Source organism: Eucyclogobius newberryi, unplaced genomic scaffold (assembly GCF_026437365.1).
Source record: "Eucyclogobius newberryi isolate DKJ021-1_F unplaced genomic scaffold, fEucNew1.0.hap1 SCAF_15, whole genome shotgun sequence".
Lineage (NCBI taxonomy): Eukaryota > Metazoa > Chordata > Actinopteri > Gobiiformes > Gobiidae > Eucyclogobius > Eucyclogobius newberryi.
The window spans coordinates 8,098,362-8,125,728 of record NW_027315779.1 but is presented as its reverse complement, the minus strand read 5'-3'; the positions used below and the strand labels follow the sequence as shown (position 1 = coordinate 8,125,728).

At 41.9% G+C, this 27,367-nt stretch overlaps 1 protein-coding gene across 1 annotated transcript in view; it reads right to left on the bottom strand.

The window, feature by feature from the left end:
• Nucleotides 1-12,412, bottom strand: part of tiam1a (TIAM Rac1 associated GEF 1a) — a 73,393-nt gene extending 60,981 nt beyond the window's left edge. The window contains exon 1 of the mRNA XM_072445950.1: nucleotides 12,254-12,412. The gene's annotated coding sequence lies outside the window, so the exon portion shown is untranslated. The remainder of the gene's footprint in view (nucleotides 1-12,253) is intronic.
• Between the last annotated feature and the right edge of the window lie 14,955 nt (nucleotides 12,413-27,367).

The following is a 27,367-nucleotide window of genomic DNA, read 5'->3' as shown; positions in this document are numbered from 1 at the left end:
TGTTAAGGCAATGCCCTAAATAGATGTCAGTTACATTTAAAAATAAGTGTTTTAATATTGGTGGCAAGACAGGAAGCAATTGATAAATGATGAATAATGGGCTCTATCCATGTTTGGCCTAGTATACTCAAAAACAACTTGTCCAACACAGCTCTGAATTTGTTAAATAAGTAAAACCATTAATTTCTATCTGTGTTTATTGTTGTACATCTTTTCACTATAACCTGCCTATTGCACCAGTGTTTCTGTGCACTGGGGCTGTAATCGACCACAGCAATTCTTGGTCGATTAAAGACTTGCCCTTTGCATGTCAACTAATATTAAGGGAGGCTTAGAAGAGCTTCCAAAACTATAAAAAATGTCCATAAATCTGACGCAAAATACACACAAAAGCTCTTTTTTATTTTAAACTGCACAAAAAAGCAGCATAAATCAATTGGTGGCTCACAAAACTCCAGATAACTCCCACTTTTCTGGCTGTGGTTCATGTAAATGTTTATTATTCCAATAAAATAATAAGAAAAATCCATCGACCAAACAACAAAAAGCTTACTGTGCACAGAGAGGTCGGACATGTTTAATGAATGACAGTAAATACACCCCCAGATTGCAGCAGATCCTCATAGTGTAAGACCACTTCTCTACACCGTGCAAATAAATACAAGTAAACATTAGTATCAACAAAACTATAATTATAATCTGACTCAACGAAAATTGTCAAATTCAATAAATTATAGATTATAGTTTTGATAACATTAAATATTTTCTTGAAGATTTAAACCTTCCTTAGTCCTGATTAGTCCTGATTAGTCCATCATGTTGTATCATCTTCTTGTTTGGCCCAAGTTCTTGTTTAAAAATGCTATTTCCCTTCCAGGTTTTGACACATATCGGACCGTGTACATCCAAATGTTGAGCTAAAAGTTTGAAAACCCCTGAATTATCCCTGCTCAACATAGACGTCAACATGTCAAGGATGTAGATCACTTCCACGTTAGATTTAGGTCAACGGGTCCATTTCGATCTTGGCCTGGGCTTGCTCTCGTCTGTGAGTGGGTCGAGTGAATAGAGTCCCCCTTTTCAGTGCATTAGCGTCCTGCATTTGCTCCACATGACTCTTACATTTGAGTGCAGGCCCGAGGGGACAGGACAAAGGCAACCTAACCACACAAACCCAGATTCACGTGCCTAAAAGCTCAAACGCACACGGGGACAATGGCGAAACATGGGGGTGAATAGAAACCTTATGAGAGCTTTCACAATAGGGGGCTTTCCCTTAAGAAACGTGATCCATAACCCACAAAAATCATGCAAAAGCGATGGGGAAAAGTATATTTAGCACACGCATCTCTAGCTAGCGCCTTTGAGATAGCTTTGACGGCGTTACTTCCAGGTCAGGAGGCAGAAACATGCGCAAAGTGTAAGCGATGAGTGGGTCAAATCTTTATGGCGAGCGCAAGTGGGTCAGTTTCTAGATAAAGACGAGTTGAAAGACTGGAAAGAGAAAAAGCACAAATAAAAGGGTTGTAAAGATTTCAAAGGAGAGATAAAGAGGAGAAGATAAAGGAAGCTGGATCTCCCTGGTGCAAGCAGGGCATAAACACAATCTTTAAAAGGCGGTCGGAGTAATCCCTGAGTAGTTCCCCTCTGAAGTCTGTACTCAGCACATCGCACGACAAGACATCATTTTCTTGTCCTGCTCATGTTTCCATTTCCCTTTAAACTTCATTGTGAAACTGCATTGTAATTAAGCCAAACATTACAATAATCATGACTTTATAGAGGATGCGACGAGATCTAAGCCTCAGGTGGGACAAACCCTGTCAAACGTAGACTGTACCATGATGCAGATCACTCATATGTGGATTACCTTGAATGCATTATTGGTTGAGCATGAAACAACTATTATCCCACTTAGAAAGCCATAAGACATGCAGGGTTCCACATGATTTCCAAGTTTATAAATCTTAAATATCAGATAAAAAACACAGAGTAAAGGGACTCGGGATGTCAAGATTCATGACCATTTTAGAAGCAAATAAGGGATTTATAAAAAAGTAAACATAAAGTGCTTTTCTGATCTTTTATTGTGTCATAGTCCTTTTAATTTCACATTGTGTTTTATATCTGAAAGCTGGTCACATGGAATACATTCAATACATTCGACAGTGTGAATCAATTCACTGTTGTTTGGTTATGGTGTCAATAATCTTGGATAATTGTAAAAATCAAGATGTTTCTGTAACATTTTATAATAACTACTCTTAAAATAGCCTTAATAGAACATCATAAAATACTTAATTTCTAACCCCTTTATTGGGCGGTCATTCTTAATGTGTTCATTGTTAATTCTGCAGGATAATAAAGATGTAATTCAAAATGGTACCAATGTTTAGAATTAGAATAATCATAACACTAAAATGTCATATACCTAATAAAGATTAATTAATATAATCTAGTTTCTTGTCATTATTGAGCCTAATTTTAACGACTGCCGTTCAAACGAAACACAACTCAATGACGCATAACCTAATTCAAAACAACGTCGTCTATTTGTTCTCTGCAAATGACGTTCCCAAACGTACTGTAACTCGAACCGTTTTATGCAGATTCATGGAGTGGTGACGGTGCCGTGTGGGCTGCGACGCAACACTAATCACAGATAATGGGCAGACGTGACAGAGATGGTTCTGCTGTCAGCGCCACCGAGGAAGGAAAGACGAGACAAGGAGACAGGAGACAAAGAGAAGGGAGTGAGTGAGGGACGGAAGGGAAGTACTCACAATGATCAGCAGACACTAACGAGACAAAAGGGAGGAAACGAACCGGGGCACGCGCTCTCGACACACGCCCCTCCCCCTGCAAATGACTGGAGGCATCCCCATCCCCACATCTACATCGCTCCAGCTCACATCGGGGGGTTAATGTCGGGAGGCCTGACAGGGAAACCATTCACCTGTGTCTTCGTGTATTTTGAATTGTGTTGGAATTTAATTTAGTTTCAAGGCTAAAACATGGAGCTTGTGAGCCGCTCTCGGCAAGTCCAGTAATTACAGGTGAAGCGATGATCAATCTATTCATTGTGAGGCATTATTCTGCGATATCAGACTAATGCTTCGCTGCCAGGAGAATATGGAATGATTTTAGATTTCAAAATACAGTGAACTTGAATAGATTTTGGACAACATTAAACAATTAAAACAAGGAAATATAATAATGTGACGTAACGCAATAGTTGACAATACTGTATATGGGACTAGGCCACTACCTATTTGTAGAGTGTGAGACAACGTTTAGGAGATTGTAGATACTCAATACAAAAAACGGAACTACTGAGCGTTACCGTGTTTTCCGGACTATAAGTCGCACTGGAGTATAAGTCACATTTTTGGGGGAAATTTATTTGATAAAATCCAAGACCAAGAACTGACATTTAATATTGAAATGCAATTTAGAATAATAACAGATGAGAGAACATAGTGAATAGGTGTACGTATGCTAACGCTAACACCTTCAGTTACATGACGTATGCTAACGCTAACACCTTCAGTTACACGACGTATGCTAACGCTAACACCTTCAGCTACATGACGTATGCTAACGCTAACACCTTCAGCTACATGACGCACAGACAGAACTGTGGTAAGTGTCTGGTATGTTAACGTAACATATGAACAGTTATCAGATAACTATAGCATAAAGAAAATGCTAACAAGTTTACCAAAGCATCAGTTTTACCCCAAATCACTAAATCCATTGAATTCTTCTTCCTCTGTGTCACTTTTAAACAACTCCACAAACTCCAGAGGAAGTGCAGATTCTTCTTCTGCGTCGCTTCGAGCCTAGAGCGCCCTCTTGTGGTTGTCAGTGTGAAAATAATCACCATATGACATGCGGTTGCCAGAAAATAACCAATAATATCACATATAAGTCGCTCTGGAGTATCAGTCGCACCCTGGCCAAAAACTATGAAAAAAAGTGTGACTTATAGTCCGGAAAATACAGTATACATTAGTTGAACATATTTGTCAACTAACTAACTAACACCAAGGCGAGGTATTCAAGGCACAGGTTTTGGATATTATTCTATATGTATAATTTCTGTTATTTATGCCCATGAATGTTGTTTTTTTAATGATCTAATCTAAAGGGAGATAGTGACAGGACTCCGGGAAACGTGTGTTGTGTTATGTTTATCAGTGCACTGGGGTTGAAGTTTATTAGTGACGATTCTGTCCATTCACAGAGTGCACCACACCTTCAATCTGCTTCACTCCACCTCATATTTTGGCATAATCACACCTCGTGTTTGTTCCACGACCTGCGCTCTCAGCAGGTGCGCCGACACGAGATGTCAGAAACTGAGCTTGTCAACGCCCAAGTTACTTCTAAGATCGGGGACAAAATGCGGCGCCATATATTTTGAATCCTTGGTGCTTTGTGAAGACATCTCCATCACAACAGCGCACTGCAGTCAGGACTCAGGAGGCATGAGCAGCCCCAGCACACTCCCAGTGCATCCACAGTCCTGCTCAACCAGACAAGTCACATTACAGATCGATGCACATGACAACACACGTCATCCTGTCAGAGCGCTCGCATGCACAAACTCCCAACCACCTACCAGTTACATCATTTTAATTCTTTAAAGGCCAACGTGACACATGCAATAAAAGCAGTCAACGGAAATGTGCTTTTGTTAGACATCATTAGACAAAGGGGAGCGGTGAAAAGAAGCTTGTTTGGTTCATTAGATGAGACAAGTCAGGCTATATTAAACACTTCTCAGAGCTGAGTCCATTTTTATGAAAGCACAAAATGCAGCGTGCTCTTCCACCCTGTACTAAAACATGAACATGTGAATTCAAACAATCCTTAATTATTATAATAAAGCAATCTTGTGGAGTTGTTGTTGTTGTTGTTGTTGTTTTATGGCGGTTGGCATCCGAGTGTTGCATTACCCCCAGACTTTATTCCTCAGACTTTTCGTAGTCCTCAGACTCTGTCGTAGTCCGTAAAAGTACTCCTTCCATTGCTTTGGTGTTACAAAGCCCATGGAGGTCATGATATGTCTTTGTGACTAGAATAGTTGTTGTTGTTTCCGAGACCAACAGTCTCCGGTCTGGAGAGACGGGAGATGGCGGAGGAGAGTGGATCGGTGGTCGAAGACGTTCTGGACGGCGTGGAGGAGCAGCCTTTTCTGGCTGCACGTGCCCGGAAACGTAAAAAGTCCCTTAGCTCGTCCGAGGGTTCTGGGAATGAGCAGCAGGATGAGGCTGAAGCAATTGATATCCGGAGTGAGAGCAGAGACTGTAAAGTGATCATAAAGCTTGCACAGGATAGTGCATCCTTTAAGGAGTGGAATTCAGTGGCATTGTCAAAGAGCCTAACTGTAGCTGTGGGAGTGATCAAGAGTGCGAGTGTCCTTAGAGATGGCTCGCTGCTGGTCGTGTGCAAGGACGCGGCTCAGCAACGGAAGGCGATTGGAACTAAACGTCTGGGTGGAAAGGACATTCTTGTGTCTGATGCTGAAAGAAACACGGTCAGAGGAGTTATCGTAGGTGTCCCTACGGCGACGTCTGTGGATGAAGTTAAGGAGAATTTGACTGGAGCTACGGTGGTGGACGCTAGGCGGTTGAAGGTGACCCGGTCTGGGGTAAGATGTGACAGCTTGTCGGTAATGGTAACACTTGAAGGGAGGTGCCTGCCTAGTAAGGTGTTCATTGGGTTCATGTGCCATGACGTTAGGCCATATGTTCCACCGCCCCTGCGTTGCTTTAAGTGCCAGCGCTTTGGGCATATTGCAGCGGTCTGTAGAGGGAGGCAAAGATGTGGTAAATGTGCAGGAGATCACGAGTATGGGAAGTGTGACGTGGGAGCAAAACTGAAGTGCTGTAACTGTGGGGAAGAACATAGCTCTGCCTATGGGGGATGCAGGTTTAGCAAAAGAGCTGCTGAGGTGCATAAAATAAAGGTCTCTCAAGGTATATCCTATGCAGATGCAGTCAAGAAAGTTTCAAGTAACGAGTTTAGAGTAAATACAGAGAGAGGAGCCAGCGCTGCTCCCAGCCAGGGCGAAATGAGAAAGGCCAGCGTGGCTCCCAAGAAGTGTGAAGGTTTCAAGAGTGGAGGTCCCAAGTGTGCAGGTTCCAGAATTAATGAGAATACCCTGGTTGTGGATAGAGAGGATTTTGTACTCTTTATGGTGGATGTTGTAAACTGTGCTGCTCAGACTCAAAGCAGAACTGAAAGGATCAGGATCATTGCTAAAGCTGCAGGGAGATTCCTTGGAACAAAGGAGCTTGATTGGGCAGGTATAGAAAACAGGCTAAAGGCGCTAAATGGAAGTCGGAGTGATGGGGGTCTGCTTTTGGGGAGCCAGAGTGATCAGAGTGACGAGATGGGGGTGGGGGTGGTCTCCTGTCCTCGCCCAGTCTCGTAGACGCACGGCTACCAAGCAGCAACATCAGTGGAAATATTAAAGCCTATAGAATGAAGCCTTTAAAGAATAAAGCTGTACGGTGGAAGCACCGAACGTCAAAGAAGGAGAGGAAGATGAAGAAGAGTCTCCCTGGAATAAAGCCGGTCGGTCTCTGAAACAACAACAACTATTCTAGTCACAAAGACATATCATGACCTCATGGGCTTTGTAACACCAAAGCAATGGAAGGAGTTCTTTTACGGACTACGACAGAGTCTGAGGACTACGAAAAGTCTGAGGAATAAAGTCTGGCGGTAATGCAACAATTGGATGCCAACCGCCATAAAACAACAACAACAACAACAACAACAACAACAACCGGCTTTATTCCAGGGAGACTCTTCTTCATCTTCCTCTCCTTCTTTGACGTTCGGCGCTTCCATCGTACAGCTTTATTCTTTAGGCTTCATTCTATAGGCTTTAATATTTCCACTGATGTCGCTGCTTGGTAGCCGTGCGTCTACGAGACTGGGCGAGGACAGGAGACCACCCCCACCCCCACCTCGTCACTCTGATCACTCTGACTCCCCACAAGCAGACCCCCATCACTCCGACTCCCATTTAGCGCCTTTAACCTGTTTTCTATATCTGCCCAATCAAGCTCCTTTGTTCCAAGGAATCTCCCTGCAGCTTTAGCAATGATCCTGATCCTTTCAGTTCTACTTTGAGTCTGAGCAGCACAGTTTACAACATCCACCATAAAGAGTACAAAATCCTCTCTATCCACAACCAGGGTATTCTCATTAATTCTGGAACCTGCACACTTGGGACCTCCACTCTTGAAACCCTCACACTTCTTGGGAGCCACGCTGGCCTTTCTCATTTCGCCCTGGCTGGGAGCAGCGCTGGCTCCTCTCTCTGTATTTACTCTAAACTCGTTACTTGAAACTTTCTTGACTGCATCTGCATAGGATATACCTTGAGAGACCTTTATTTTATGCACCTCAGCAGCTCTTTTGCTAAACCTGCATCCCCCGTAGGCAGAGCTATGTTCTTCCCCACAGTTACAGCACTTCAGTTTTGCTCCCACGTCACACTTCCCATACTCGTGATCTCCTGCACATTTATCACATCTTTGCCTCCCTCTACAGACCGCTGCAATATGCCCAAAGCGCTGGCACTTAAAGCAACGCAGGGGCGGTGGAACATATGGCCTAACGTTATGGCACATGAACCCAATGAACACCTTACTAGGCAGGCACCTCCCTTCAAGTGTTACCATTACCGACAAGCTGTCACATCTTACCCCAGACCGGGTCACCATCAACCGCCTAGCGTCCTGTAGCTCCAGTCAAATTCTCCTTAACTTCATCCACAGACGTCGCCGTAGGGACACCTACGATAACTCCTCTGACCGTGTTTCTTTCAGCATCAGAAACAAGAATGTCCTTTCCACCCAGACGTTTAGTTCCAATCGCCTTCCGTTGCTGAGCCGCGTCCTTGCACACGACCAGCAGCGAGCCATCTCTAAGGACACTCGCACTCTTGATCACTCCCACAGCTACAGTTAGGCTCTTTGACAATGCCACTGAATTCCACTCCTTAAAGGATGCACTATCCTGTGCAAGCTTTATGATCACCTTACAGTCTCTGCTCTCACCCCGGATATCAATAGCTTCAGCCTCATCCTGCTGCTCATTCCCAGAACCCTCGGACGAGCTAAGGGACTTTTTACGTTTCCGGGCACGTGCAGCCAGAAAAGTCTGCTCCTCCACGCCGTCCAGAACGTCTTCGACCACCGATCCACTCTCCTCCGCCATCTCCCGTCTCTCCAGACCGGAGACTAGCTCTTGATGACTTCTATACTGGAGTTGGGCAAAAGTCCTGTAATGGTGTATCAGATGAATACTTTTGGAAAGTACTTTAAGCAGCAAGAAAAAAGGCTTTCACAAAGAAATAGATGACACAGGGTTAACTGGGCTCAAATAGAAAAGGACATTTATAAAAAGGAAAAAAATACATTGGCTGATTATTTGAACATTTACATAATCACCAATTAAGTGTATGTAAATGTGCCAGTCAAGGGGGACAAATATTCTAAAATACATTCAAGACATTTTCTAGAGGATTCATACTTACTTTATGTTCCTCCCTCTCCTGTGTTAGAAAATATAACCATTTGGAAACCAATGTTGTAATGAAATATTTTAAGTTTCTTTAAACCACTCACTTCAATGTGGCCTTTCTTTTGTAATTGTAAACTGTAAAGTACAAACACTTGCCACTTCACTACTTTCTGTCATAGTTTTTCCCTAAGTACATAACCCACAGAGGAGCTCAGTGAGCTTCAGCCCAACTGACAAAGAGATAGACATCTACAGAGAGGGGAAACCACGCTGCGTAACACAAACATTGAAACAGCTTGATTGCTTGTGGGGACTCACTGGGGGATAGATAAGACTCATATTTGCTTAACAGCAGAAATAAGTGAACCTCGGAGGAAGACTGAGGCACTAGAAAAGCTTGAAAGGCATGAGAGGAGTGGAGAGATGATCGGTCTCATGTTAATTGCCTCATCCGTTTATCATGGCTGCCACATGCTAATCAAAGTATTTACTATGATCCACCAAGAGGGCGCCCGCTCAGCCACAAGGTCAAAAGAGCCTCTTATCCTCGTCTAGTGAAGGAGAAAGAGAAATCGCAGTATTACGTAGATGAGAGATAGTCACGAGGCCGGCGTTAATGAAGGAGAGCCATTATGCAGCGTTTGAGGCTTGACTCAAGTTACAAACTGACTTTTTTCCCCCCTTTTATTATAAACACATGTTTGATCTTGTTTGATCTTAAACATAGTGTACAGACTTTTTTTATTTTTTACTGGGGTGGCCCAAGAGTGGCACCAGTCTTTAAGTAGATGATTTTAAGAATTTAACACTTACATTTCATTTTTTTTTTGTAAATAATTAATTGTAAATAATAACAATGAATACATATTGATGTCTATTTCATTTTTTGTAATTAATTGTGTGGTGTGAAATTAAACAAAAAGGGTTATTTAGCACAAATTTACTTAATCAGCCCCTCTGATTTGTGTGCCCCTCCCCTGGCCAAATTCCCCTGGGTACAAACATTATCAGTTCAGGCATTAGATGACAATGACTAAATTTACCTAATGTAATGATTGTCTGTGAATGTATAAAATTAATCCCTTACAAATGTGTCTTTATGGACTGCAAACAAATTGATGCTGCATGAGTGCTTTGATTTTGATTAAAGAATTATTATTCAATGAGATAAATCGAATCAGGGTGGCACATAATTTACAAAACTCAAACATTAGACAACACAGGGCGAACGACTGTAAAATACCCTAATTTCTTGTCTACATTCATTCTAATAAGAAAGGAAAGATGCAAATGTCATTAACGCAAAACATGCACAACCCAATGACGCGTAACTTCATTCAAAACCACATCGAAACAATTGTTAAGACGTTTCAGCTCTGAACTCTTATATATATTACATTCAACCTAAGTAAGATACATGTTATTATTATTATATATAGTAGAGGTCAAAGCCAGTGGGGATGTATAGAGCCATATGTATTGTAAAGGTGAGCTGTGTGTATCAATCTGGGTCAGTTTGTGAAAATACACGATACAAAGACAGCCACAGGCACTTAGCGTAGCCCCATCCCCCTCCGCCCCTTTCATACATGATATTAGCTGACTCTATCCACACAGCGATGTACAGCTACACACACCAACACACCTGGTTAAGCAGCCTGCACCAGATAATAGCTCACGGCTTTTCCTTCATTGTCGTTTTTTTTGTCTGCCGAAAAAAAAAGACAAAACGCTTTCACTGCCACACATGCTACACTCGGCACAAACACCAGTTTTTTTTTTCTTTATCTGCCACAGTAACTCTTTTCACGGATCACTTGCTCAAAACCTGCAGCCAATATCCAACTTCCTCGTGGCAGCGGTGAAGCAGGAAGCGAAAGAATATAAGAAAAAGACAGAGAACCAAACAGTGGTAACTTGACAATACCTGTTACATTTGAGTCAATACGAGTTTCAAATTGCTTCCCCCTGTGAAGCGTTACGCAGGACACTGAGCGAAAGGACACAGGGGACCGGTGACCTCTCCTGAGTCTCTGGATGCCTGAAGATGACCCAGGGCACAGCTGAGAGTGACAGATGCTACAAAAGGGCACAGCCAGCAACACTGACACTTAGATCTTCACTTGTTCTGACCGCGGCTGCACTACGTCGTATTTGAACTGAAATCGCAATTTGAGGCTGCAATTATTTAGATCATAGAATGTGCTCTGCAAAGAACAAAATATCAGAGAAACATCGGTTCTGTTCTGAAATGCATGGGATTGTTTTATTGGTTCACAATGTGCACTTTCAAACTTGCATCACAACTATACTTCCCTTTTTCCATCACGCAGCCCTAACTCTTACTTTGACAGTTATGTTGAAACGCTTGTCCCTTTATTCGTAATTCTGACAGCCCTTTTCTTCTAAAACTGTGTAAACTCAGTAAAGTCGCTTTCCAGGAACACATTTTACTCAAATATTGTATATATTATACAAGAAAAGACACAAAAAAGCACATAACACGTCCCAGTTGATTGATTCTTCTATTATTAAGAAAAGGGCACTGCTGTGGTTCAATGAATAGAGTGGGTTGCCTTTGAAATTCTGAATCCAGTTTTTGCACAGCAGATAACCTTTTCACAGTGCACAATGCCACGGAACGTTAACACCTCGTAAACGTGCACGACCCAAAACTTAAAACTAAGACAAATGCAAAGAAGTTTTAGTTTGAAGTCGTCTCTTCTCAAGTCAAAACAAACAGAACAACGTCGACACTGAACCAGCATACAAAGCTCTGTGTGCCCTTTGAGCTCGGGTTTAATGATAGGCAGAATCCAGGTGCCACAGGTCTGGACGGCTGTTGAGGTATTTTGTTATCACTCAAGTATAAAGACCAAGCACAAGCCCAGGGAGAGCATTAATGATTTATAAAGCCTTTTCATCCACACACCCGGGAGAAACACAAAACACGGGAGTAATGCCTTTTTTTCCTTATACTCTCTTCACAATATATGTATTTGTATATGAGGTCACTAAACAGATGCGTAGTGTAATATAGCACTAATAATGATGTTGTTTGTTTATCTTTTATTATAGCTGGAGCCAATAAAACGGGTACTCTGGACATGCAATTTACAGTAAAGTATCCTCCCCCACAGGAGTACACGAGAACTCATTCATTGAGTGTAGACTACTCTGGGATGCAGGATATGAGGAATAGCTTCTGTATTTAGGCAATATTTTCTGTCCCGGACACAACAAATTACAGCGGGGCAGACATTTACATGTTGCAAGTCCGCAGTACATGTTTTTTGTAATAAATGGCTGTGATTTTTAATAGAAACCATACATATTCTTCTACATAAAGAGCAACACGCTGCTTGTAGTTCGTCTATATGCAAACAGCATTTCAAACTAAATGCCAAAACTACTACAGAAGCTTTAGCACAGCCTATTTCACACACACGTTTCCACTGTTCCCCTTTGAAATCAATATCTTCAGCGTCAACCAAGATCATACTCTAAAATCCATCCATCGTGTCGGCTTAAAATACCATATTTCTGCTTTCATACAAAACTGACACAAAAATAAAACAGTCAACATTTTAAAGTGACATGCGACTTCACATCATGCCTCATAAAAACATAACCATACATATTGGTCACTCTTTCTTTTAGCAGCAAAAGCGGTCAATTACACCTTAAACCATGATCTCTGCTCTACCTGTTCTTGTGTGGCGGTTGCTCCCGGTAACAGTTGTATCCTTGTTGGAGAGGCAGCCGGGCAAACAAGGGAATCCTCAGTCATGTCCCAGACTCCGGCGCGCAGAAAACTACTACAGCCCAACACAGCCACACATGCTGCCTTCTTCAAGCCCAAACCAGACTGACACTTGGAGAGGTGTGTGTGTGTGAGTGTGTGAGTGCTGTGCTAAATCCCGCCCACTCACTCTGCCTCTTCTTCTCCCTCCCGCCCTCTATCTCTCTCTTTCTCCTCCTTTCCCTCTTTCCCTCTCTTCCATTTCACCTCCCCCGTCTTGCCAATTGACTGCCAGCGTGTGTGCAAGTACTGGGTCTTAAGCCTTCAGATGTCTTGGCCGGTCCCTTCTTTTCATTTAAGGCTAGAACAAAAAACAAAGAGAGAGATAGACAGAGGATAAGCACAGATGCTCTCACATACAAAGTAATAGACCCGTGTGTACATAGTAAATGAATGGAAACAAAGGGGAAACGCAGCCAATTTTAAGCAGCTCCAAATACGAGACCTACAGCATCGGATTCCATTTAATTTGACTGGATGAGAAATAATTAGAAAGGCAACATGCAGTAATAAGGATATTTTTTTTGCAAAAGAATCTATCATTTTAAATAAATTGACATGAATCTGGCAAAGTTTGTTGCAATGGCACAAGAGAACATTTTAGACTGGAATTATTTTGAGAAATCACGTCATACTATTATGATTAGTTTGGATTATTGACACATTCAATTCATCAGGACTCTTTCATACACATTCGATATAAGATCATGACCAACTCTAATTTGACATACTTTTTGAAATAGTAAAGTAAAATTAAAGCCGAGGAGCAGCAATGATGGCTCTAGCCTCCCGCGCGACCGCCTTCCCGCGCGACCGCCTTCCCGCGCCTCCATGTTTTCTTCTGCGTTTTGCGGCATACCAAACGACACTCAGTAATTCACCGTTGATTATTGCATAGTTTGCGATTCAAATAGTTGTTTGTCCTGACAAAATGCAAGATCGTGCTGAACGCAGACCTGAGCAGAAAGAAAGCGAGAGAGCCTCTGTGACCCGGGACTTTTCATCGATGTTCAGGGGGTCAAAAATACCCGAGTTGTGGCAAAAAGAATAAAGTCTTAAGAATAAAGTCTAAAGCAGGGGTGTTAAACATAAGGCCCGCGGGCCGCATCCGGCCTGCCAAACGTTTTAATCCGGCCCGCTGAACATTTCGAATTCAGATTTTATTTTTAATTTTTTTTAATTATATATATATATATATATATATATATATATATATATATATATATATATATATATAATTATTTTTTCGTTCATAGAACCGTAGTTGTATCCGTAACTACACGTCCCACAATGCCGCTGGTGGCCGCCCCTCCCCCATACGGCTCTTCACTGCCGTGTGTACTGCCGAGGGCCTGTTTGAGCACTTTACAGCACCTCAGAGCAGAGGTCTGAGCGATGAAAGAGACGTCTGGTTTGGGTAACACGTGGAAGAAAGAAAGGAGACGGTTATGTGGATGTTAGAGCTGTGCTAAAAGTGGAGCTAATGTGGAGCTAACAACAAGAAAACTAACTTCTGTGATGATGTGAGGAAAACATCCTCTACAAACCTGGACAGATCAGGAGCCACAGGTAAAAACACAGGTCAGAGTGTAATAAAGTATGAACATGACTGTGTCCACACTAATGTGACTGTGAACACAAACACAATGACCTCATTTGAGTCACTACATGAATCATTTGTCACTAAGATCAACTTAAACTATGAAAATAGTGAGCTCATATTGAGTTTGAGCAGAAACATGTATGTGATGTGAACATTTCGTATCATAAATCACATCAAAAGTCCATGTTCCTGCTGCTGCATGAATATGGACTCAGTCTTTCACCTGCTGCACATTTGTGAAACAGTCTCCACAACTATTACGACCCAGCCTGAGCGTCGAAATTCGGCCCACGGCCCAAAATGAGTTTGACACCCCTGAAAAGAATAAAGCCTAAAGAATAAAGTCTAAAGAATAAAGTCTAAAGAATAAAGTCTAAAGAATAAAGCCTAAAGAATAAAGTCTAAATAATAAAGTCTAAAGAATAAAGTCTAAAGAATAAAGTCTAAAGACCATGGAAGAAGAAGAAGAAGAAGAAGAAGAAGAAGAATAAGAATAAGAATAAGAAGAAGAAGAAGAAGAAGAAGAAGAAGAAGAAGAAGAAGAAGAAGAAGAAGAAGAAGAAGAAGAAGAAGAAGAAGAAGAAGAAGAAGAAGAAGAAGAGGAAGAAGAAGAAGAAGAAGAAGAAGAAGAAGAAGAAGAAGAAGAAGAAGAAGAAGAAGAAGAAGAAGAAGACTTGTTGCATCCCATTCCATTCCAGGGAAAGGCTCGAGTCAATTAATGCAACCTAAACAGCCAGATGAAAAAAAGTACTTTACATTTATGTTATTTTTTTGGAGCATAGTTGTCATTTTATTATTTAACAAAGATTTTTATTGTGTTTATTTGAGCACATTTCCACCACCAAAGTCTGGCAACAATTCAACTCTTTTGAAGTGAATGCCATTATAATATCAAAGAAAAGGTTTGTTACTTAGACATGTAGATACATTTGATTTAACTTTGTCTGATGATGTGTCAGAAAAAGTTTTAAAAGGATTTACACATTCATCTAGTAGGAGTCAAACACAAAGTAGAGTCTGTCTGCTCTTCCCACAGAGTCTCTCTTCACACGACTTTATGAGGCGATCCAACAAGAGTCAGTCTTTGCAAATTTCACCTTTATCCTGTCTTTTGATCAAGGTCTCACCTCCTCCACACTTTTGCAGTTTGTATTCATTTGCTGCTGTTTGGCTACAGGACACCAAAAAAAACGGCAAAGATGTATTTTATTTGTGTACCTTCTGTCAACTTAAATCAATATAAATAGGTAAATAAACGATCAACGCAATGTATGAATATGACACTTTTAATCATTGAGCTCTTAGCATGCAGTAATGTATTTTATTAACTACATTAACTAAGGATCTTTTGGCTTTGTAATATTCAAAAGTACAAAGACAATTCAGCACTATCTTATGTGTATTTCTTTCAAACTAAATGAGATATTCTTGGATCTCAAATGGACCAAGCTGGAGCACGAAACCAGTGAGTCATTTACACTCACACGTTGTGGCCAAAGAACAAAGGAATCCAGAAACAAAATGAGGGCAATTACATAACAGGCGGATGATTGGTATTGTTTCTATCACTGCGCCGCTGAAGTGGTGCGTTGCAGATATTTGGCGTCGGTGGTGCTGAGCATGCCGGGGACAAAAGGAAGTGAAGGTAACAAATCTACCGCACAAAGGGCTCTACGTGGCGTCCGGGGAGCAGGGGACGGACAGGAAAACAGGAACACAAACGCACACAGTTGTGGCTTTTGCCCTCAGGCGCGTGTGACATTTCAGCACCGCTCCAGACAACACCACCGTCTCCGGCTCCGTGACTGTCCCACTGTCCTGCGCTGGAACAAAGTACAAACCCCCTCAGCTACTTCCTTTTCGTCCTCTTGTTATGTAACAGCGGCTGGAAAGCGGTCGCCCCCCGCTGGGAACCGGATATGTAGAAGAGAAGAGATCCAAGAGAAATATTGTATGCGTTATGCTAATTCAACAAGTTTCAATCCAATCAAATCTAAATATTTGGAAAGCCTTTACACATTTTAAATAGTAGGGGTTTCTGATGAGTGCACCCGTTTTAAATGGCTCTTTTATAGTTTTATATTGCAAAGAGTGTGAAAGAACGCTTTATCTGTGTATTGTATTGGTGCTGCAGCCTCCTGACATGATCATTGTTGTAAAGGAGAATTGCACAGACCAGCCGCTCCGAGCCGCTCCGAGCCGCTCCGAGCCGCTCCGGGCCGCTACGAGCCGCTCCGGGCCGCTCCGGGCCGCTCCGAGCCGCTCCGAGCCGCTCCGAGCCGCTCCGAGCCGCTCCGAGCCCCTCCGGGCCGCTACGAGCCGCTACGAGCCGCTCCGAGCCGCTCCGGGCCGCTCCGAGCCGCTCCGAGCCCCTCCGGGCCGCTCCGAGCCGCTCCGAGCCCCTCCGGGCCGCTACGAGCCGCTACGAGCCGCTCCGAGCCGCTCCGAGCCCCTCCGGGCCGCTCCGAGCCGCTCCGAGCCGCTCCGAGCCGCTGTGACAGGAGCAGCTCGGGGACTTGTGTCGGTGGAAGAACGTCGCTACACGAGCTTCAAATGTGCTTCTGATACAATTAAAGAAGCAGTTGCATAATTGCATTGTCATAGGCATGATTAGTGCATCATGATCGCGTGAACTGGCACACAATATTTGTCTGCGCAAATAATATGTACGAGTCAGTGCGACTAAATACATTTTTAGTTGGCACCAGTTGTGAAAATGGTTTAAAGCCCAGAAATGTATTCATATTTCCTTTGTTAAATGAGAGCGAGGTCGGGTGGTATAATTGAATTGTGTTTCAAAATACTACTGCTATGAAAGAGTTAAATATACAATGTCCCCACTAAATCAGCATTTGCTACTATTGCAATCGAGAAACAGGGTTGGTATTAGATTTGTTAGAAATTTAATATACTGTATTTTCTGCAAAAGTAGAAACAGTCCATAAATTGTATAAATCGCTCACAAAATGCCCAAAGTTTGCACAAAGCTGTTCCACCCGGGCAACGGTGAACCACATCAGAATTGGTAATAAACTTGGGACTAAACCCAGAACTAAACCTGAACTAGACCCGGATTAAACCAGGACTAGACAAGGACCAAACCAAGGCTACGTCAGGGCTCAACCTGGACCCCCAGAGTGTGAACGCCTCCTCAGTATGTGAAGCAGTGCATGCAAATGAAAACAGAGGAATACAGTCAACTACTGTAAAGAGTCAAATGTGATTTAACACACAAACTGGACCAAAACATTGCATGGTTTTACTGTTGGCTCTCGTTCCTGTTTCCACTGCTGCAATGCTCTTCCCGTTTGTCTGTTTTACTGTTATCTAACATGGGCTGGGAAAAGGTCACGTCCCGCGGAGAGCCAGCTGAGGCAGGAAATAACCAATACACGTCGAGGCCAGACTTCCCACGCTGATATCCAAACACGACGAGTTATTCGTTTGTAATAAGATTTTACGAGGAAAGTGTTGAGAAACCGGTTCAGTGGTGAAACTTCAGTGCGTCGCAGAGTCAAAGACAGAGGGGATCAGAACAACAGGAGCAGCAGGTGGAGGATCTTATGTAAGCTGAGAAGGAATTCTGGGTTAGCTTCATACATGTGCCATCTGCATCTTGTCTGGGGAAGACTCGTGTTGTTTATTGTTTGGATGGCCTCGTGGGAGTTACGGCAGAAAGGAGATATGCAAATGTATACAAAAGTGGCATTGACATGTTTTTGCTGTGAATAAGTACAAATACTTGTGCAACATGGCGGTGTAAGAGTACCTGGCTTTGTTGTCCGGATCCGCTGCACACCTGGGCTGCTCTGGGACCGTCCCCTCCTTTAAGTCCTCGGATGTTGTTTGTGACGGGCACATGCAGGGGGAGGTAGTACACGTCTGTAAACAACACAATAGACTATACACGTAGATAACGATGACAGAAATATTAATAAATACATTTTTATTACTTTTTTTGCAAATGCTCTCTATCCAGAAGCCGTCAAGTGCAAATTAACCTACAAGAACAGAGAAGAAAGGATGGAAAAGGTCAATAAGAAGTTCGCATTCGACTGTAAAACCGAGGCCATCAAACGGTGAGGAGCCTGGTCAGGGTCAGGCTGAACTGCAGACACAGACCTGGCAACTCCTGAGGTCCAGATCCTCTGCTGTTCAACCTGCTCTCCACTCCAAGGGTCAGGGCGTCACTTTGATTAAACCATTGAATCACTCTTTTGTCTCTTCAACTCTTTAGATGCAAATGTATTCTAGTTTAAAACCAAAGACAGGAAGCCTTCCTGCTACAGTCGTATGAATATCTGCTTGGATTTGTTTTAAACAAAATAACTGTCACTCACTACTTATAGAATTATGTGTTGAACAATTAAACATGTGTGAGATAATAAAACACTATTCCAAGAGTTTTGAAGCTTGAATCTCTTGAAAGTTCTGCACTGTGACAGATTTCTGTCCAAACCATCATTCAAGTTAATTTTGTGGTGGTTCTATGTTCTACAAGTGAACAAGCTTTGTTTGTTCTGTGTTTGAGCCAAAAGAAATGATCCCCAGCACCTGAGACACTAATATAACACCATGTGGACCAAGTCTATATTCTTAACTGCCATTATTGGTAAATAGATCAAATGTATTATCATTTTATTTTGCATTATTATTTATATTGTATTATAATATGATAAATGAGGTTTTCTCTGGAGTGGGTTTGTCTGTTTATATTGTGCTGCAGTCCACCTTTAAGTTCTTCTCAGATCTTATCATTGAGTCGCACTGGGAGGGCAAATCTGTAAATAGCACAAAGATGACACACATTTGAAGCCTCCATCTGCTATAAAATATCATATTGACATTCATGGATGTTCTGGATTGAAACGGCGGACAATACGGCTATGCAGGCTGAGCCCTGCTTCTCCCCCACACACCCACGTTGCCAGATTTGATAAAATCATTATCAGCAGCCATGCGAAGTAGAGCTAATGAATAATGTATGCTGCCAGGATCGTATCCCTTCTGGTCAGCTACCTTTCTCTTTTAGAGCCACAACACAGGCCTGTACTGAGTTTTTACTGCTTTAGGTCATATCAGCCAATCCTTGTCTGGCGCTATTACATTTGCCATTAGCATCGGGCACAATACTATCAAGCCAGACAAGATATCACACAGAATGCACACAGCCACATGCACCAGGTGAGAAAATACATGCCACAGTCTCATTAATTTGAATACAGCGTGAGTGACAGTCACACAGCGGACAGGCATCAGGTGCTGTTTTGCTTCATAATGTGATGCTGCTTAACAGCGGCCCACATCAGGTGAGAGGCAGTGATGGACAGCTCAGGACTGACGTGTTACAATGAGACAGGGGGCGTGGAGTTATTTCTGTCAAGTCTACAAGGTCTGACATACACCCACAATCCTCCAGGTGAAATGATAAACAAATGTACATTGAAGGGAGCATATACGGTGAGTTTACAATGATCTCGAAAACAATAAGGCAGAACTGTACATGTGTAAGGACGACAATGAGGAATCAAATGTGTATGTTTGACCTCAGAGCCTTGAACTTTTCCAGTACACCACAAACAATACATCATAAAGGTAAAGAATAGGGTATATAGAATGATTCGAGTGTGTTTTCTTCTGTAAATGGCCCTTCAAAACACTACAAAATCTTAACAATGCTCTTGAGCCACAACATATTTACATCCTTACTTTATTCCAAAAAAAAATAATTATCAATTGAGAACCAAATATTTTACCAAGAGTAATTTGCCTTGCAGGTAAAGTAGATGGCACATCAATTCAACTAAATTGGCCCCACGGCAAGTACTGTATGTAAAGATTATGCTTGTGCAGCTGTGCTTAAAACACCTGAATAATGCAAATTATTTCATACATTCAAACATTAATCAAACTATACTGTTGAAGCAGTTCATGTTTGTCCTCATTACAAGGTCAGGCAGTAGACATCTGGCAGCCAAAAGCAAAATGAGGAATCTAATACATATTCATAAAGCAGAGTTGAGTTAATCACCTGCATTTTAAAAAGTGGAGAGAGAATACGATTGGCCCAGTTTTACTACTACACTGGCTTTTTTGGGCTCGGCAAATTTACATGAATATGGTGTATGGAAAAGCACAATTTTAAGGCAAAAATGAAGCAGCATTGTGTGATTAATGATGACTGAGTTAAAAATAAAAGTAGCTAATAATGGAAATGCCATGGTATTAAGTGTTGTGTTAAAAATCACTTTAAATCCAGAATTGTAGCATAAAATAGCTTTAACGCAAATCTGTCAAGACTAAGAGTAAAGCATATCCCACATTTTATTGAAGGGTTTAAAGCCAGATAATAGAGAGGATTTCAGCTGTCCATTTTTTTGTGTTTTTTTTTTTTTTTGAAACTATATATTGTGTATAATATAGTGTGTCAAACTGCCCCTGAGTAAGCAAGTGAAATGAATGATCCAGTACTAAAGCTTCATAAACCCAAAGCCCTGGATTTATGACATTTTTAATCTACCATGTATACCGTACTTTGTAATCCATCAAAATGCCTCTAGTGCGAATTGGAAAATAATAAAAGTAGGAACAAATGTGCACAATTTAAATGGAAGAGACCTACAACAAAGATTCTACCAAAAGGAAAAAGGGGCTGACAAAGAAATCACTTGGCAGGAATATCTGGCAGGCAAAACAAGTATTGCAGTCAATCAGATAGAAAGGCTTATCCATCCTCCATATGTACAGTACTTTCAATATGGCACTGAACAGTAATCTTCTGCCATGTTATCAAACTGCAGTTATGTTTAGAGATGCATGAAGGCAATGTAAAGCAAAGTAAGAGGCAATGTAAAGCAAAGTGAGAGGCAATGTAAAGCAAAGTGAGAGGCAAACTGTCATGATACCTGACGGCGCTGTACAAAAGACAGGAGAAGTGAAGGCATTTTTATGACTGGCCCCAAACAAACTACAATACGTCACAGTATTATTGTTAGAAAAAAAAAACATCACCACTTTATGTTTATTCATGATTATCTAGACCATTAACCCCCAAAAAAGCTATAATCCTTATTAGATTTCCTTCAGAAGTTCTGATATCCTCCATCCTTTAAGTTTCACAGGTTATATACATTTACAGTGTAGCCCATGTGACCAGTTTCATCAAATCAACAATTTTTGACTGAATGTAAAGTGAAAGGATTTTACATTTAAGATCCACTATTATTGAATAGATTTGATCTTGAAGCCATTGCATTTAGCTTTTAAAATTCTCCCCATTTCTTGTTTAGCTCCTGAAGAATCACAATGACCTAAAATAACCCTCATAGACTTAATCATCAATAACGCTGCCAGTTAGGAGTCTGATTATCGTCCAAACAGGCAGTCACTCAATAATATGCACAAGGAAGCAGTTTTGCGATGAATTCGTCATACAACACAAGAACCCCGTTTCTCCACCACCAAGTTTCAGCCACTTCAGCAGAAAGAAAGGGAAGGAAAGAGCGGAGAGGAAAGGAGGTGACAAGGTTGAGTTTGGGAAGAGGAAGGAGGGAGGATTAGGGCATCAGCAGCTACACCTTTAGAGACGACGCTGCGGAGGAGTAATCCCACCAACTGGAGGAGTTTAACTGTTACCACCCACCAAGAGAGATAGACTCACAAGTGCTGACACGCAACTGATGTGTACTACATGCTCCTGCCAACACAAACCTTTCAAAAACTGCAGGAGGAAGATGTCGCCCTGTTTCAGCTAAACGCCGGTTGTCCTGACCTGACACCGTGCATCAGCGAAACAAGCCTGTCCTCGGTCTGTTTAGAATCAGGGCAGCGAAGTGTTTCTGAGTCTGCAGCAGATTTGAGCCGAGCCGACCCCGTCCACACGTGGGGGATTTGATGGAGACGTTTCAGAGGCGCACACCTACACAAGACGGGACAGGAAGACATCAGAGAGAGCTCAAAGGCAACAACACGGGACAGGAAGACATCAGAGAGAGCTCAAAGGCAACAACACGGGACAGGAAGACATCAGAGAGAGCTCAAAGGCAACAACAGCCTCAGGACCAACACTGAATACTGGCCTTGTTCTGATGGGGAAAGAAAACAAGGAAATACTCAGACTAATACTGGAGATATACTACATTTTCTATCCGTCAAGTTTATGAACGTCGTAAAAGACAGAACAATGATCAATGAGAAAATGCGTGTTATGGAAATATTGAGGGTTGAATTGTTTATTACATCGTGATTGAATTCCAAGTGAGGCAAAAAGCAAATATATCCTGGCATCAAACGTATTTAACTCACTCACAATTAACTTCTGTGACGAGGTGATCCTGTTTTAACACAGCTGAAATGTAATAAACGCAAGATAGATTAGTTTGATCAATGCCATGCTATGGAACATTCCAGGCAAAGCAACACAATCTTCATGGAAACAAGCAGGCGGCAGGCTTGGTTACATGGTGCACTTTAAATTTAAATGCAAAATAGAGCATATTTTACTCCTCCATTCCTTCCCAATGGAACCGGCGCAACAATGTACCCGTGTCCCTCCGGTCAGCAACGAGTGGATGTAGTGTGCTCGTCACTACGGCCAATCAGAGAGACTTTCTTTGACAGAGCAAATGAGCTGACAGGAGAATCAGAATCAACGTGAAAGAAAATGGATCCAAGTTTCCTTCATCTCCCTTTAAGGGCAGCCGCTGTTTTGATTTTGGGCGTTACAAATAAATTAAATTGAATACTTGAATACAGTTTCCTTTAGCTATATTATACAAAATGACTTATGGGTTATGCCTATGACAGAAAGCGGCTGCCTTTCCGGGCCTGCTTATCTTTTGGGTGTGAAGCAGATGAAAAAAAAACTAAAAACTATATCAATCAATTTGTGTAAAGCCTTTCTGACACTTCATCCGTGCAACTTTTCACCACTGAAGGCCTTGAAATAATAAAAAAAGACTTAAAATCGCACAAAATCTCAGATATCACAGCCAATCAAACATGTGGGACTCTGTGAAGCTGTAGTTCATGTGTTCGATTTGAAACCGATGAGTGTCGTGAAAATAATCAATTGGAATTTATGTGCACTTCTGTGGCATCTTATTGTTACATTGTGACTTCAAAGACTAATTACATGATTTATTTCCACAACTGTATTGTAACTCATAGTCAGACACACAAATGACGTTGCCTTTTCAATACTATTCCTTAATTACGTTGGCATTAACTAAGCCTAAACATGATATTGATCTGGTGCATTAGTGAATTGATTTCCCATAAGGGTGAACATGCAGAGACCTACAAGAAGGCAAATCTGTTTTCATTACGTAACATGGAAAGACAGCATGATAAAACATGGCTGAAATGTATGTCTCTTGACCCGGCCACGACCCTTTGTGAATTATGGGAACCAGAAGAACCTTCCTTTGTCTCATTAAACACACATGATATTCGTTTGTGTCGAGGTCTTGGCCTGGTCAGTGACCTGCTTTAGGCTTTTCACTGATCAATTGAACAGAGATCTCTAATGAGGCGTGAAAGTGGCTTCATGGTCACAGTTAATGAGCAACTATTGATCTGGTTAAATGGCATAAACAACAATTTAATCACAGCTGTGTGCAGGACAAGTCACTTTGAAAACATATCATAAAATGTACAGTCTTTGGTTTGTGGACACCAAAGAACAGATTTAGATGTACCGGCATATTGCCGATCACCTTCACAATGCAGTGTAGTCTCTGTTTGTCCCTGGCTGTGGCTCCAGCGTACCACAAGGTGATTGAGGAGGTGATGGAGGAGGTGATGGAGGAGGTGATGGAGGAGGTGATGGAGGAGGTGATGGTGGACTCGATGATAGCCGTGTAGAACTGCACCATCATCTGCGCTGTCAGCTTGTCTTTCCTCAGCTGCTGCAGGAAGTACATCCTCTGCTGGGCCTTGATGAGGAGCTGATGGTGAGCTTCCACTTGAGGTCCTGGTGATGGTGGAGCAGAGGAAGCAGAAGGAGTCCACAGTGGTGATGGAGGTGTCTGTGACGGTGAGGGGGGGTGGGGGGGGGCGGGGGGCCGGGGGGCCGGGGGGCTGGGGGGCTGGGGGGCCGGGGGGCTGGGGGGCGGGGGGGGCGGGGGGCCGTGACTTTCCTGAAGTCCACGATCATCTCCACTGTCTTCTGGCCGTTGAGCTCCAGGTTGTTACCACAATAAAAGCAAGATATATCAAATAAGGCATGCATTAAAAGACTTTACTAATCAAGTTTACTAATAAGATAAAAATAGACAGTCTATACACAAAATATATAGTTAAAATTACAGTAATTACATGTAGTGCAGTAAGTGAACAGTCCAATGAGTTGGAGATGGTTGTTGATTAAATTATAGTGACAGGTGTTAAGGCAAGTTTATTTGTAGAGCACTATTCGTTTGTACTTCACACAACAGGGGAAACAAATGCATTAAAATCACAAAGACATGACAGAAATCACAAAACCTTCATTTCTATTCATTAAATTTAACAAATTTGCTGACATGAATCATACATTCTGTCCGTGCCAGATGGAAAACCAAATCTATTGGACCACACTGGCAGACATTCCAGACACTGTTTCCCATATTTATTTGACATTGCCAGTGTGTCAGGCGTCTCCGGGACGGGCACATCGCTTTTAGATTGATTCTTTCCCATGTTTGACCGTCCCTAGACGTCAGCGCGCTAAGAAGTGTTCATGATGGTGATAGAGAACTCTTTGTCTCCATTGAAATGTTATTGATTTGTCTGAAATGAATAAACTAATATATCTTGCATTTGTTCAAATACAGATGTATTTATGACATCTCCATGGAGACAAGCAGGTGGCAGACCCTCCATCAGAAAGGTTACATAGTGCACTTTGTTTTTCATAGATGGAAAAGTCACTTTAAAACTTATAATGGCTCGTTTGCTTTGCCAAAAAAGAGTATTTTCATGACTAACCCAAAAGTAACTTTTAAATGTCGCCATCATTTTATAACCATATTTAAATCATGTGGTTTCCAGATAAAGCTCAAATTAGATTATAGTAATAGGATTGAGTTAGATAACTAATATTATCATAGCTAACCTTTTCGCAGTAATTGCAGGTGATGTCATTTCTTCTCCTCGGGCCACATCAGTCCAATTAAAAACAAGTTAAATAGTGTCCACGACTTTTCACTGTGGGCAATGCAGCTAATTAAAATGACAGCTTTAAACAAGACAGATAATCACAAAAATAACGGTCAAATATAATTTAAACGAGAAGCACTTAAGTGGTTTTGTGTTGTAGGGTGTTCAGACTGATAATGTTGTTTCTATTGACAATATTAAAACAGAAACATCTCATATTATCTCTCTACAGACCTTTTATGAATGGCGTCCTTAACATTTAGGTGTTTTTTTTTATTATCATGTTTTAAAAGCTTCACTTAAAACTAAAATAATAACATATTTCTCTTACATGTGAATTATAAACAGTGTGGATTTATCGATACAATGCATTGACTGGTCTACAGAGGTGATAATACACATTTTTTACATTAAATGACTTTCTGACTGATAGTTCAATCGCTGCAGATGAAAATGTGAATTGAGTACATCATTACTGCACACGGAGAGGAGAATATTTGCATCTCACTGAAGTCACCTTTTCCTCCTCCATTATGTGGTACGCACTGAAATATAGAAGAACTGAAAATAGCACATGGGCCATAACATCTGCTCACAATTGGCAATGAATAAAGAGCGAGAGGAGGCAGTGGTCCATATTTTTATTTTTTTTTGCTCCTCTTTTTTTCATCCCGCCCTTCCCCCCGTCTTCAGTTCAGTCTTCACGAGAGCAGAGTTCAGTGCGGTCCTCACTGCACCGGGGGCCGCAGAGCACTTAACACCTGGACAACACTTCTCTCACACACAGGGCAGCACTCGGTGGAAAACTCAGGCTTACACGCACAGAACAAAAGGAAATGTACAAAAAAAACAACGTGAACTGCACTTTAGAGGAATTCAGCCGACAACTAGAACATGTTAGCCATCAATAGGAGCTAAATGTGTTATATTGTTGTTCTACGTCCGCAGTATTGTCGCAGCTGGTTGTATCCTTCCCATAAACTGCCTTAGGACCATGTTGCTGTTAAAGTAAATGGAGAAATGTAAGTTAAAAAAAGCAACAACAGGTTGACAAGACCCACAAATCCACCAATCGTAGTCCATGGCTTTTATTGGCCTAGACTTTTGTAAGAAATTAGAAGAGATTTTCCTCCAATGCTTAGACACATGATGATTATATGGGGAAGTTTACCTCCAGTGCCTTTAGACCCAGAACAGTACGTACAGCTCTAGTCTGACACGCCCTTCACACTCCCACTACAACAACACAGACACGCTCAGCAAAGGGGTTTCCAGCCTTTATCTCTTCCTCCTTTTTCACGCTAAATATTTGCTTTGGTAACATTTGAATTGGAAATGAATTTACATAACGGATCCCGAGGCCGTCTGCGGAGATCAGCATGAACGGACATGAGGGGGAATAGGAGGAGGGGGTCGCAACACAAGCCCATTTATGAAATTATAATTTGTGTCTGCACCCAGCGCGTGTGGACCTGAGTTCTTACTTCTGCTCTCCTGAAAGGTTAAACATTACATATTTAATTTAAACCATGTATTAGTTAGAATATATTTCACATGGTTCTCTCATATTTACATTTAAATCTGAAAATACACAAGCATGTTTTTATCAAGTTTATTGTTTACAGTAGAAAATCCTCGACACAGTCTCCTGCTTTCAGTTAAACGCTTTTCGACTTTAAATTGTGGTTCGAAAGGTCATGAGGATCACCGAGTTCAGAGGTCAAATCCCAAGACTGCTGTTTGACCATGGATGAGAGAGACTTTAAATTGTGTTAACTATGTCCTCACTGGTCCCTTCAACCGCAGAGTAACACAGTCTACATTTAACCAAGAATGTGTTCACACTGGTTTGAGCCGTTCAGCTCTGATGTATGTGGTTTAGTCCTGCTCTAATCCTGGTTTAGTCCTGCTCTAGTCCTGGTTTAGTCCTGTTCTAATCCTGGTTTAGTCCTGCTCTAGTCCTGGTTTAGTCCTGCCTAGTCCTGGTTTAGTCCTGCTCTAGTCCTGGTTTAGTCCTGCCTAGTCCTGGTTTAGTCCTGCTCTAGTCCTGGTTTAGTCCTGTTCTAATCCTGGTTTAGTCCTGCTCTAGTCCTGGTTTAGTCCTGCTCTAGTCCTGGTTTAGTCCTGCTCTAGTCCTGGTTTAGTCCTGCTCTAGTCCTGGTTTAGTCCTGTTCTAATCCTGGTTTAGTCCTGCTCTAGTCCTGGTTTAGTCCTGCTCTAGTCCTGGTTTAGTCCTGCTCTAGTCCTGGTTTAGTCCTGCTCTAGTCCTGGTTTAT